General features: G+C 36.5%; 1 protein-coding gene across 4 annotated transcripts in view; it reads left to right on the top strand.

Moving 5' to 3' along the window:
* NARS2 (asparaginyl-tRNA synthetase 2, mitochondrial) overlaps nucleotides 1-13106 on the top strand; it is a 137994-nt gene that overhangs the window by 32161 nt on the left and 92727 nt on the right. The window lies entirely within an intron of this gene.

Raw genomic sequence — 13106 nt, 5'->3', positions numbered from 1 at the left:
TAGGCTGGTCTTGAACTCCTGGTCTCAAGCAATCCTCCTGCCTCCACCCCGCCGAAGTGCTGGGATTTATAAGTATTTATTGAGTACCTCCTGTGTTTAGTGGTAGTCAAGTCCTTTGTGTGGATACGTGGTTTGGAGACTTAACTCTGGAGCATAGGTATCCCTTCTCACAGAAGTCCTAGTTAACGGACTAGGACCATATCTTATCATATTCATCCTTAAAGCCCCAATCTGACAATGAATAAGCCAAAATTAATATTTTTCAAGCAATAGTGAAAAAAAGTTTGGTTCATTTTTCACTGACCCCTTTACATTTAGGAATAAGTTTGCTGTTTTGCAATTTTACATTTGTGTTTATCTCCTGTAAAAGTAAAATAAGGCAGCATTGTTTATTCACTTTCTGTTTTGCCTCAACCTTACCCTCTAATATTAGACTCCACGCGTCTTTTCTTGATTCTTTCTTTCTCAGACTGCTCAGCAGGAAAACAGACTGTTTACAAACAGTCTGACTTAATAACTTCCTTTCCTGCTGATGAAATAGTTGTTTAAATGAAACCTTTCTCAGGGCTGAGTGGGTGTTCTAGTTAGTGGGTGTTCTGGAATGTAAATGAACCCTTATTTTAAGAAAGATTATTTTTATACTAGCAGTTCTGTGTACACCAAGATACACATTTGTAGCAAGTGGAAAGTATGGAAACATAAACTGGACTTATTGGAAATTTTTAGATTAGTGAAAGACCTACATATATGGCTTGTTAATAGGCAAATCCCAAAACTAACATAACCGGCAAAATAGAATGCAGTTTATTGAGCCTGTTTCCCTTGGCTTTGGTTTTTACGTTTGAGATGCAGTCTAATGGCATGCAGAACAATTTCTGCAGCAATGATAGCAACTGCATTTGAGATACAGCTTGATAGGGATCATGAAACTACCAACCCACAAATCTTTGGAGACTGTATGACAGATTTAGTTCCTATGATTGATTGCTTGGTTGGTTGATTGATTTTAGAGGCAGAGTCTTACTCTGTCACCTAGGCTGGAGTGCAGTGGTATGATCATAACTCACTGACCTCAAAGTCCTGGACTCAAGTGATCCTCCTGCCTCAGCCTCCCGAGTAGCTGGAATTACAGGCACCCTCCACTACACCTGGCTTGTTTTATGTTATATGATCAGCATTTCATACTTGGGAGAGACTAATATTAAAAGCATTTTAATCCAAAGCTTTATTTCAACACTACAGGATAAAAAATGCGAGAGCTGGGCACAGTGGTGTATGCCTGTAGTCCCATCAGAAGGCAGAGGTGAGAGGATCACTTGAGCCCAGGAGTTCAAGACCAGCCTGGGCAACATAGCAAGACCTTATCTCAAAAAAAAAAAAAAAAAGTGACATGACTTATTGGAAAGGTGATTGTACTAGAAGCTGAGAAACCTGGATTCTACAACTGATCTTACCAAAAAGTAGTTGTATATAACATTTATTCTAACATTTGACATTTAACATTTTTAAGCTTTAGCATCTTTTACAAGAGGGAAGTTGAATTAAAATTTTTTTTTTTGAGATGGAGTTTCACTGTTGTCACTCAGGCTGGAGTACAATAGTACAGTTTCAGCTCACAACAACCTCTGCCTCCCAGAGTCAAGCAATTCTCATGACTGAGCCTCCCAAGTAGCTGGGAATACAGGCGTGCGCCACCACGCCTGGCTAATTTTTGTATTTTTAGTAGAGATGGGGTTTCACCATGTTGACCAGGCTGGTCTCGAACTCCTGACCTCAGGTGATGTGCCTACCTTGGTCTCCCAAAGTGCTGGGATTACAGGCGTGAAAAAATTAAAGTTTTATCTAACTTAGATTTTTTTATTCTTTACTATCTGTATCGTGAAAGGCATAGCCTCCCTCTAATCTCTTAATTGGGATCAAGAAAGAAAATAGGATATTCAGTGGTTATATGGAGCTTACAGATGGTGAGTACTCTCCCTTTTCTTCATGATCTTCAAAGGAAATTGCAGATTGAGGTAAACAGGACAATAGCATGCCATTATGATTTTAAACCTTTTAAATTTCTGAACCATGCTTCATCTTTATGTATTCTCTTCCCAACTTTTTGTCTCTGGGATTATGAGTAAATAGAACTGGGTAAAAGGTGGGGGTAGGGTACAAAGTAGAAAATGGAAAAAGTAAAAGGAGATAAAAATAGATTGGGTGCTTCAGTGATTGTGGAGGTCAAATAAGTTTTCCATTGTTGATTATATTCCTTTCCACTGTTCAGCTTACTGCTGTTTACTCTCGCTCCTTGCTATATATTTTACATGGAGACAGAGTCAGACTTGTGTGGGTTTTTCTATTTAATTCTCCTGAGATTGTGAAACTGCTCAGCTAAATTTGTTCTGCTGTGAGAACAAATAACTGGAGGGCAATTCAAAATACTTGTTTAATATTTTCTTGGAAATCCTCAAAGAAACAGGGAGGATTTTAGATCCGTGTGGTAAGAAATTCACTGGGATACACACATTAAAAATTTTTTTTTAGTAGCTCTTGGTTTCCCCTTTCTTGGCTGTGCTATTTACTGTCTTCCAGTGGCTAGCAAAAATTTTTGTTTTGCATAATAGAGAAAGGCTAGGTTAAGTTTTATTGCACTAATGTAAGTTTTATATGATCAGGGAAAGGTTAGTCTATCATGGACTGTTAGGATGGGAGGTAATCATCCTTTATATTGATTTTCAAACATTTTTGTTCAAAAGTGTTTTCCAAACAAAATCTTATACCAAGACCCTCTATAGAAGATAGATAAAAGGAATGACTTTGTTTATCAGATAGCTCAAATCCACGTGGTTTTGTTGATAGACTATATGAATGCCTTAACAGAGCATTGGGAACTTGGGAGATTGCAGGAAAAGGCTTAGTTACGCAGGACTTTGTATATATTGCAGGACATGTTGGACTCCTGCCCACTAAATGCTCTACAGATTCCTGAAGTATTTTCTAGGGAACACTATCATCATCAATGAGAAGCACTAATCTGTAATCTCTCCCCTGGTGATTTTATTCACTTCCAAGGCTTTATGTACCAAACCATCTACATACTGACTGCCAAACTGTTTATCTGCAGTCCCAAACTGTTTATCTCCAGGTTCTGTTTCTGAGCTCCAGATTTGTAGAAGCATCTGCCTACTTGACATTTCTCCTTTGATGTCTAATATGCATTCAAACATAGTATGTATTAAATAAACCTCTTGATTTTTTCCTCCAAAGCCTTTTCCTCTTCTTTTTTTTATCTCAGTGAAAGCTACCATCTACTCATTTGCTTAAGTAAAAAATCTAGATGTCAGACTTAATTCATACCTCCCCTGCCTGTCTCCCCCAACCTCACATCTAATTTATCCGTCCTTTGTTGGCTCATCTTTAACATAAATCCTCAACCTCTCCATTTCTCTGTTTCCAATGTTACCAGTTTAATTCAAGCTACTCTTCTTGTCTTCTGATTGGTGCCCCTACTTCTACTCTTATCCCTTTATTATCTGTTCTCCGCTAAGACACTAGAAGAATTTTTTAACTCATCATGCCACAACCCCATGCTTACATTTCAGTGGCTGCTCTGTGATCTTAGAATAAAATTCAAACTCCTTATCATGATCTATAAAGGACCCATAATCTGATTTCTGCCTACCTGTCTAACCTCATCTTTTAACAGTCTTACTCTTGAGTCCCTCAAGCTACAGTTACCTGCCTTCCACTCCCGTAAGGTATGACACCCCCTTCCCATGTACTGATCTCTCTACTGGCTGTTCCTTGTGCCTGGAGTATTTTTCCCAGTTTATAGTATAGCAGATACATTCTTATCTTTCAGGTCTCTGCTTGCTTGTTACTGCTTAAGAGGCCTTCCCATACCCCAGTACCCAACTCATTTATCCCAGCTTGTAATTATCTTGATTCTTTATTAGTTTACATGTTATTTTCTTTTTTCCCCATTAGAATGTAAGCTCTTTGAGAGCTTATGTTCTCTTATTTATTGCTCTCTCTCGTGTAGCACAGTGCTTAGATGAATGAATGAGGTGTATATACAGATTATCACGGAAATGCAGAGAAGGGTCATTTTTACTAGTCTAGGCATGGAGTGGGGGCTATTAGCAGTAAGAAGGCCTCATGGATAAGTGATTTTTGAGGTGAATGTATTGTGCTGTGGTCCTAAACTGCTGTGAGGTGAACAACGTAGGCAGTGTGACATCAGTGGACCAGGTAGCCAAGACTGCTGCTAAGTGACTATAAGATTGGTAGCATATAGAGCATGGATACCCCAGACAAAGGAATGATTCATGTCCAGGGCAGGATGGAGTGGGACAGCCTGGGATTTCATCATGCTACTCAACACAGTGCAGTTTAAAACTTAAGAATTCTTTATTTCTGGAATTTTCCATTTAATATTTCCAGACTGCAGTTGACTATAGGTGACTGTAACCATGAAAAGTAAAACTGTGGATAAGGGGAGACTACTATGCCTACTTAAGGAATGTTTTGAATAATGTGATAATTAAGTCAGACAAACATGTATGTATGTTTGCATGTATGTATGTATGTACGTACATATTAGGGACAAGATCTTGCTCTGTTGCCAAGGCTGCAGTGCAGTGGTGCAATCACGGCTTGCTGCCGCCTTGAACTTCTGTGCTCAAGCAATCCTTCCTCAGCCTCCTCAGTAGCTGGAACTACAGGCACGTGCCTCCATGCACAGCTAATTTTTAAATTGCATTTTTAGACATGGACCTCTCACTATGTTGCCCAGGGCTGGTCTCAAACTGCTGGACTCGAGCAGTTCTCCCACCTTGGCCTCCCAAAGTGCTGGGATTATAGTTGTGAGCCACTATACCTGGCCCCTCAAATTACTGGTTTTATCATCTAATTCTGAAACTTCTAGACACATTTTCAAACTGTTAAAATCCTGTTTCTGAGTCTTGTCTTAGCAATAAAGAAGCTAGAGTAAAGATCAAGTTGTACCCTACATGAATACAAGCCACCTCTTCAGCTTCCTGGTACTACCTGTACTCTGTCTGAGGACTTTATCTCCCTCTTGGCCACATTTGCCGAGATTGATAGAAATGAATCCAGGCACTCATTCATTCATTTGTATCCACATGCACATTTTTTTGTATCGTGACTTAACACACACACACACTCTCTCTGCATCTCTCTCCATATATGGTCATGTGTCGCTTAACGATGGAGATACTTTCTGAGAAATGCACCCTTAGGTGATTTCATCATTGTGCAACCATCATAGAGTGTACTTACACAAACTGAGATGGTATAGCTTACCACACACCTAGGCTGTATGGTCTAGTCTCTTGTTCTTCAGGTACAAACCTATTCAGTATGTTGCTGTACTGAATACCCTAGGCAACTGTAATAAAATGGCAAGTATTTGTATATCTAAACATATGTAACACAGAAATTGTACGATAAAAATACAGTATAAAAGGTTTTTTTCTTTTAATGGTACACCTGTATAGGGCACTTACCATGAATGGACATTGCAAGACTGGAAGCTGCTCTGGATGAGTCAGTAAGTGAATTATAAGTGAGTAGGAAGGCCTAGGACATTACTGCAAACTTTGCAAACCTATGTACTTAAGCTACACTAAATTTATTTTTTAAAATGTCTTCAGTAATAGATTAATTATTAATACTAGATTATCTTAGCATACTCTAACTTTTTTACTTTATAAACTTAATTTTTTAAAATATTTTTACTCTTTCATAATACTTAAAACACGTCGTATGAGTACAAAAATATTTTATTTCATTATTCTATAAGCTTTTTTCTATTAGAGATTTCTTTTTTACTGTTTATACATTTTTGTTAAAAACTAAGACACAAAAATACATTAGCCTAGGCCTATAACGGGGGCAGCATCATTAATACAGAGGTGGAATCGCTGTCTTCCACCTCTGTATCTTGTCCTACTGAAAGGTCTTCGGGGGCAGTAACACACATGGAGCTGTCATCTCCTATGATGACAATGCCTTCTTCTAGAATACCTCCTGAAAGACTTGCCTGAGCTTGTTTTACAGTTAACTTCTTTTTTTAATAAGTAGGAGTGCACTCTAAAGTAATGATAAAAAGTATAGTATAATAAATATGTAAATCAGTAACATAGTTGTTTATTATCATTATATGACTGGAAGTGCAGTAGGTTTGTTTACAACAGCATCACCACAAATACATGAGTAATGCCATGCTCTGTGACATCACTAGGAAATAGGAATTTTTCAGCTCTATTATAATCTTATGGATGCGTCATATCTACAGTCCATTGTTGAACAAAATGTCAGTATGTAGTACATGACTATATTTTATCTGTATTATTCATCATATAGAGTACTGTGGCTGCTCTGTGAATATAGTTATTGTGTGTATTTCTTTAAGGGAAAATGAGTTCTGAGATGCAAAATAACCAAGTTAAAAATGAACTTGCTGGGCTCGGTGGCTCACACCTGTAATCCCAGCACTTTGAGAGGCTGAGGTGGGTGGATCACCTGAGGTCAGGAGTTTGAGACCAGCCTGACCAACATGGAGAAACCCCGTCTCTACTAAAAATACAAAATTAGCAAGGCGTGGTGGTGCATGCCTGTAATCCCAGCTACTTGGGAGGCTCACTTGAACCTGGGGGGGCAGAGGTTGTGGTGAGCTGGGATCGTGCCATTGCACTCCAGCCTCGGCAATAAGAGTGAAACTCTGTCTCACAAAAAAAAAAAAAAGAACTTTCTGGATCTCTGAATGTCATATTTCTGCTGTATCTTAAAAGAAAACAAAATAATTAAAAATGAAGGAAAAATTAAAATCTTTGTTGCAATATCAAAACACCATAATGACAAAAATAAATAAGAAGTGTGAGACAATGAGATAAAGTATTTTTGCTGGTTTATGTTCAGAAATATTTTTTATAATGAATAAGAATTCTGATTTTGAGATTTTATCTCAATGTGCAGTACTTTAAAAAATGCTTTTTATATTCTTTTATATTGTACCATTTCTCTCAAGGATTTGAAAGAAATATATTGAAGATGGGATCAAAGTAGATGAATTTACGTACCATTATTTCAAGAATCGGAAGTGACGACTTAGGTGCTGGAAACAACAGAAATTACCACAGCATTACTATGCAGAGATTCCTTGGCGGGGGAAAACACCCATATATTCACATCACACTATCTGCCACAATGTACAAAAAAATTCTGCAGTTTATTTCTGGTTGATACAGTTATATGGCTACCCAGTTAACTGGTTCTACTTATTAAAAAGTTCAGCTTTGCCTCACTGATTTGATATAATACTTTTATATGTGAAAGTCTGTGTTTAGGCTTTCAGTTATATCCCACAGGTTTACTTGTGTACCACTAATATACTGTATTAATTTAGAGGCTTTATACTATGTTTTAACGTTTGGTTATTCAAACATTTCTTTTATTGCTGTATTCCTTGGATTACATTATTCCTTAATTCCCAAGGATTAACACAAATGGAGGTTTTTTTCCATGCTCTTTCCATTGAGAAATTTGTGTCCTCGCTCAGATTTAGGTATCTCCCATATTTCCAGGTCCTACTTCAATTCGTTTTTCAATTGAACAAATATTTACTAAGTAACTGCTATTCCCAGGTAATAGGCTAGATGCAGGATCCAGTAATAAGAGAGACCGTGTCCCTTAGGAGCCCCAATATTTCTTAATTTGATGAGTTAACACTGTGAAACAAAAGGTATTTAGTTTGAATCTTTGATCTTAAGAGGTTTGAGAATTTGTGAATATATCTGGAGGAGGTTACACTGACAAAGTTCTGATTTATTCACTCATTATCAGTCAGTCAACAGCCTAAAGGAACTTACAGAACTTTCCCCATGTTTCTTACTTTTTAGGTGTACCAACATTCCAAGAAATTCTGGCTCATAGATTCCTAAAAAAAATAACTGCTACTCAGTGTAATGGCTGAAGGTAGTAGTGTATGAACCATGTGATCCATAGAAAATGATGCACAAAGCACACTAAAAAGCCAGTCAGTACCACTATGCACCTATTGAGCGGCCAACATCCATAACACTGACAACACCAAATGCTGACAAGGATGTGGAGCAGCAGATTTAACAGCCACTTTGCAGTACAGTTTGGCAGTTTCTTGCAAAACTAGGTATACTCCAACCATAAGAACCAGCAGTTCTGCTCCTTGGTATTTACCCAAAGGAGTGGAAAACTTATATCCACACAAAAACGTGCACATGGATGTTTACAAAGCAGCTTTATTCATAATTGCCAAAACTTGGAAGCAACCAAGATGCCTTTTATTAGGTAAATGGAGAAATAAACTGTATCTGTTACATCCAGACAGTAAAATATTATTCAGCACTGAAAAGAAATGAGCTATCAAGCTATGAAAATACCTGGAGAAACTTTAAATGCAAATTACTAAGTCAAAGAGACCAATCTGAAAAGGCTACATATTGTATGATTTAAACTGTGTGACATTCTGGAAAAGACAAAACTATGGAGAAAGTAAAAAGATCAGTGGTTTCCAGGGGTTAGGGGAAAGGGAGGGATAACTAGGTGGAGCACATATTTTTAGGGCAGTGAAACTATTCTGTATGATACTGTAGTGGTGGATACATGTCAGTATGTACTTGTCCAAATCCTGTGGGACTGTTACATGTTATGAGTGATATGCTCTGACACTCCTGGGAGACTCCTTGGTTGCCTAAGGTGCCTTTCAGCCAGGAGGTACAGTTCCCCTTGTCTTTGGGACTTTTCTTGTGCTCATAAAGTCTTTTATAAACTTTGGTCACTCAAAAGGAAATTTTAAATGTGCCAAATTGAATGGAGCTTTAGATCTGGCCAGTTTAAGAAAATTTGCCTAAGCTGTAGACATTCACTTCCTCTTTTCAAAGAGAAACTGCTTTCTCCATGATAAAATTTCAAATGAGAGAAAAGGTTACAAACTCTAGTGAATAAGACAAGCAAGACTTTTTAATCTCAGAGAAAAGTGAAAAAATCACAAATATACACAAATAATGGAATAAGAGAATAACAAACTAAACGCCTACCTTAAAGTAGTGCTTCAATTCCAGTCTCATCAGTTGTTGAATCAGGTTCCATAAAGTCTGAATCTCAGTCAAGCCAGGGAGATTCAACCCTGAGAGTAGTCTGACCAAGGGCTTCTGCAGTCTTCAGCGAGGTCAGTTGGATGCAACGGTCCATGCTGGTGCCGGGGCTCCAGCTGTTGGCAAAACAGCAGGAGTCAATGAAGGCCTAATTTGGGTCCCATCTGGTTCACCAAAATGTCATCCTGAAATAATCAAGAGGCCCAGAATCCAATTTTAAAAGAGTTTGTTCAAGTGCAAAATTTGAGACTGGCCACCCAGAAAAGACAAGACTCCAGAGTAGTTGGGTCAGTGCTGCGAAGTGGAGAAGCTGAGGCTTCACTTATATAAGTAGAAGCAAAGAAGTTTACAAGTATTACCACATTTTTAATACAATGCTGATTTATGAGTTACAGCAGTTTGATTGGTTACAGCTTATTCTTTTTCAGGAAAGATATATTTAAAATTGCATCCCTATCAATTTGGTAGTCATGGGGCCTTTCGCCATCTGGTCTGAGCTGGGTACATGAAAAAGGAAGGATGTTAATCTATAACAAAGAATTAGTAACTAAGAGGTAAGGGGCACCATTTAATCTTTCACAACGTTTTACAGGGCAAGAAAAATAAGAAAGAAGGTTAATCTGTAATAGGAAGAAACAAAAGTTGCAGTGACTTGCCCGTATGAGCTAGGTCTTACAATCAATCACATTTTATTCAAGGCTCAGAGTAATTTAAAGTTTCAGCAGCTTTCATTTAAATTATTTTCACATTAGCCATTTGAGTCTTCATTTCTGTATATCTTCTTTCTCATTTGGGGAGCAGATTATTTTCTCTTTTTTTGTTTTCTTGGCAGGAGTTCCTTATATATTCTGTCCATTAATCACTTGGCGGTTTTAGATGTTGCAAATATTTTATTCATAATCTGTCATTTGTCTGTTAACTTTGCCTATATCTTCCTTTATTAAATAGAAATTCTTAATTTTAACATATATAAATTCATCAGTTTTTCCTTTTATCGTTGGCAATTTGGAGCTTTTGTTAAAGAAATCCTTCCCCACTGATAAAGTCACAAAGTTGGGTGTTTAATTCATATATTGTATTGTTTCTTTATCACTACCATAAGTACGTAAGATTACAAATTTAAGATTACAATCCTAAATCTTAAATTTGCAATCCTAGGTTGGTAGTTTTTGAAGCTACTAAGATTCAATAATTACTTTCAAGAATTGAGGTGAAATTTATGTCATAAAATTAAGCATTTTAAAAGGTACATTTCAGTGGCATTTAGTACATTCAGAATATTTTACAACTGCCACCTCTGTTAAGTTCCAAACATTTTTACCACCCCAGAAGAAAACCCTGTGCCCATTTAGTAGTTACATCCCATTTTCCCCTCCACACAAACCATGACTCTCATCCATCTGTCTCTATGGATTTACCTATTCTGTATATTTCATATAAATGTAATCATACATAGCCTTTTAAGTCTGTCTTCTTTCACTTAGCATGTTTTCATTGTTCATCTATGTTTTAACATACATAAGTACATGCTAAAACATTTAATTTTAATATATAGGTATATACATTCCTTATGGCTGAATGATATTCCATTCTATGTATATATCATATTTTGTTTCATTTTTCTATTGATGGATATTTAGGTGGTTTTACCTTTTGGCTGTTGTGAATGGTGCTATTTTGAACAGTTGTGTGCAAGTGTTTGTTTATATACCTCATTTTAATTCTTTTTGGTATATACCTAGGAATGGAATTACTGTGCCATTTAGTAACTCAATTTTAACTTTTGAAGGAACCACCAAACTTTTTCCCCTAGTAACCGCAACCCCTTATTGTACATTTCTAGTTTCGTTCCATAGTTATCAAAGAAGATACCTTGTGTGATTTTAGTTTTTTAAGATTTATTGAGACTGTTTTATGGCCTACTATATGGTCTACTCTGGAGAATGGTCCCTGTGCACTTGAAAAAAACATACATTCTGCTGCTGTTGGGTGGAGTCTACCATTTTTAATTTGCCTTTTTCTTGGCTCAGCATTTGCTTGATTGCTATAAACCTTTAACTCTCTTCGAGAGTTCCCACAATTGATTCTGACAGTTTTGCTCATTTTTTTTCTTTTATTTTTCTGTGGCAGGACAGTCCTTTGGAGCTACCTATCCTGCCATATTTGCTGATATCACTTTTTGTAATTACTTTTTACAACCAATATTTTATATACCCTCTTTAATATTCTGAGATAAAATATATAGGTGATAATACAAAGAGAAGTTTAAAAAATCAGTATAATACTTTAATTGTAATATAAAAGAAAAGTAATTCATAGTAAGGTAGTATCAATTTGTTATGTAAACGCTAACATGACATTGGAAAGCATAATGAAGTAGTAGTATGTTTTAAATAAGTTGAATTAAAGAAATGTAAGAAAAATCAGAAATCATTCTGTACAAGTGCTGATAAATGAAAATCTAAAATCTAGTCATAGGCCGGGCACGGTGGCTCATGCCTGTAATCTCAGCACTTTGGGAGGCTGAGGCCGGCAGATCACTTGAGGTCAGGAGACCATCCTGGCCAACATGGTGAAACCCCATCTCTACTAAAAATACAAAAATTAGCTGGGCATGTTGGCCAATGCCTGTAATCCCAGCTACTGGCAGGCTGAGGCAGGAGAATCACTTGAACCTGGGAGGTGGAGGTTGCAGTGAGTCAAGATCGCGCCACTGCACTTCAGCCTGGGCGACAGTGTGAGACTCTGTCTCAAAAATAAATAAATAAATAAATAAAATCTTATTATTAAGACCAGACTTCTTTTATATATAAATACAAGAAATGAGAGAAACCATCTGAAGTGAAGTTAAATTAGTACAAATTATAGACTAAAGTGGTGAAGGAAAGGAGAAAGTATGGTAGTCTTATAAATTTGTTGGACCTCATTTCGGAAAGCAATTCTTTAGTAAATAATGAAGAAATATCAGAGAACAGATCTTTTATTTTAAAATCTTAACATATATCAGATCAAGTATTTAGTCTTGAGTACTAAATATCTTTGGAAACAATACCCTTTCATTGATAATGAGATTTAAAGATGGACTTTTTCATAAAAAAGGCATTCATCGATCTCTGACTAGTATCAAAGTAAGTTTGGGAAAAAAAAGGCAGTTATTATAAAAATAAATGAAAGATTCAACTGATAATTTTTACAGTACATTTTTTATTTATCCACAGATACCGATACATGATATGCAGTATTTTTAGAACAACCAATGAAATTAAATAACTTTATTTCATGTGTTGCCATAATTTAGTATTTGGTACTAAGCCTGTTATAAAAGAGTCTTACATTCTCCATTACATATTTTAAATTGGCTATATTGCTTTTACAGTGACTACACCTTTACACTAAAACATTTTCAAATAAGTGCACAGTTTAAAATACAAGAAGCTGGGCTCAGGGACTCATGCCTATAAATCCCAGCACTTTGGGAGGCTGAAGTGGGAGGATTTCTTGATCCCAGAAGATCAAGACCAGCCTGGGCAACATAATGAGACCCTGTGTTTAAATCAACAAAAACAAGTGTAACTTTCTTCCCCAGAAAAGGATATGATACTCATAACTTGATTCAGAAGCTTTCTTTATTATACTGTTTGTGTTTAGCCTCCAGGTAGTTTGTTTTAGCTTAACTCTTAAATGTTGAATGGCTTGTTTCCTACTCATTTCAAATGGAATAATCACCCTTTCTATATTGTAAGTTCATAAAGATTTTGTTGCTCAGTGTATCTTTTAAAGATAGAGTCATGCTTTTCCTGCTACCTAGTTATGGTGACAATTAAATGAAATACTGTTTTTGAAAGTTTATAATGTGTTTATAAAAATCTGTGTTAAAAGCGTTACTATTAATATTTTAATAATAAATATGACCTCGCATGTTCCAGAGGCTATTCTCTTGAGATAATTAAGTCTCAATCATAAGTC

The sequence above is a fragment of the Pan troglodytes genome, chromosome 9 (assembly GCF_028858775.2).
Source record: "Pan troglodytes isolate AG18354 chromosome 9, NHGRI_mPanTro3-v2.0_pri, whole genome shotgun sequence".
In the NCBI taxonomy this organism is placed as follows: domain Eukaryota; kingdom Metazoa; phylum Chordata; class Mammalia; order Primates; family Hominidae; genus Pan; species Pan troglodytes.
The sequence above is the reverse complement of the archived record's forward strand: the minus strand, read 5'-3'. Positions and strand labels throughout refer to the sequence as shown.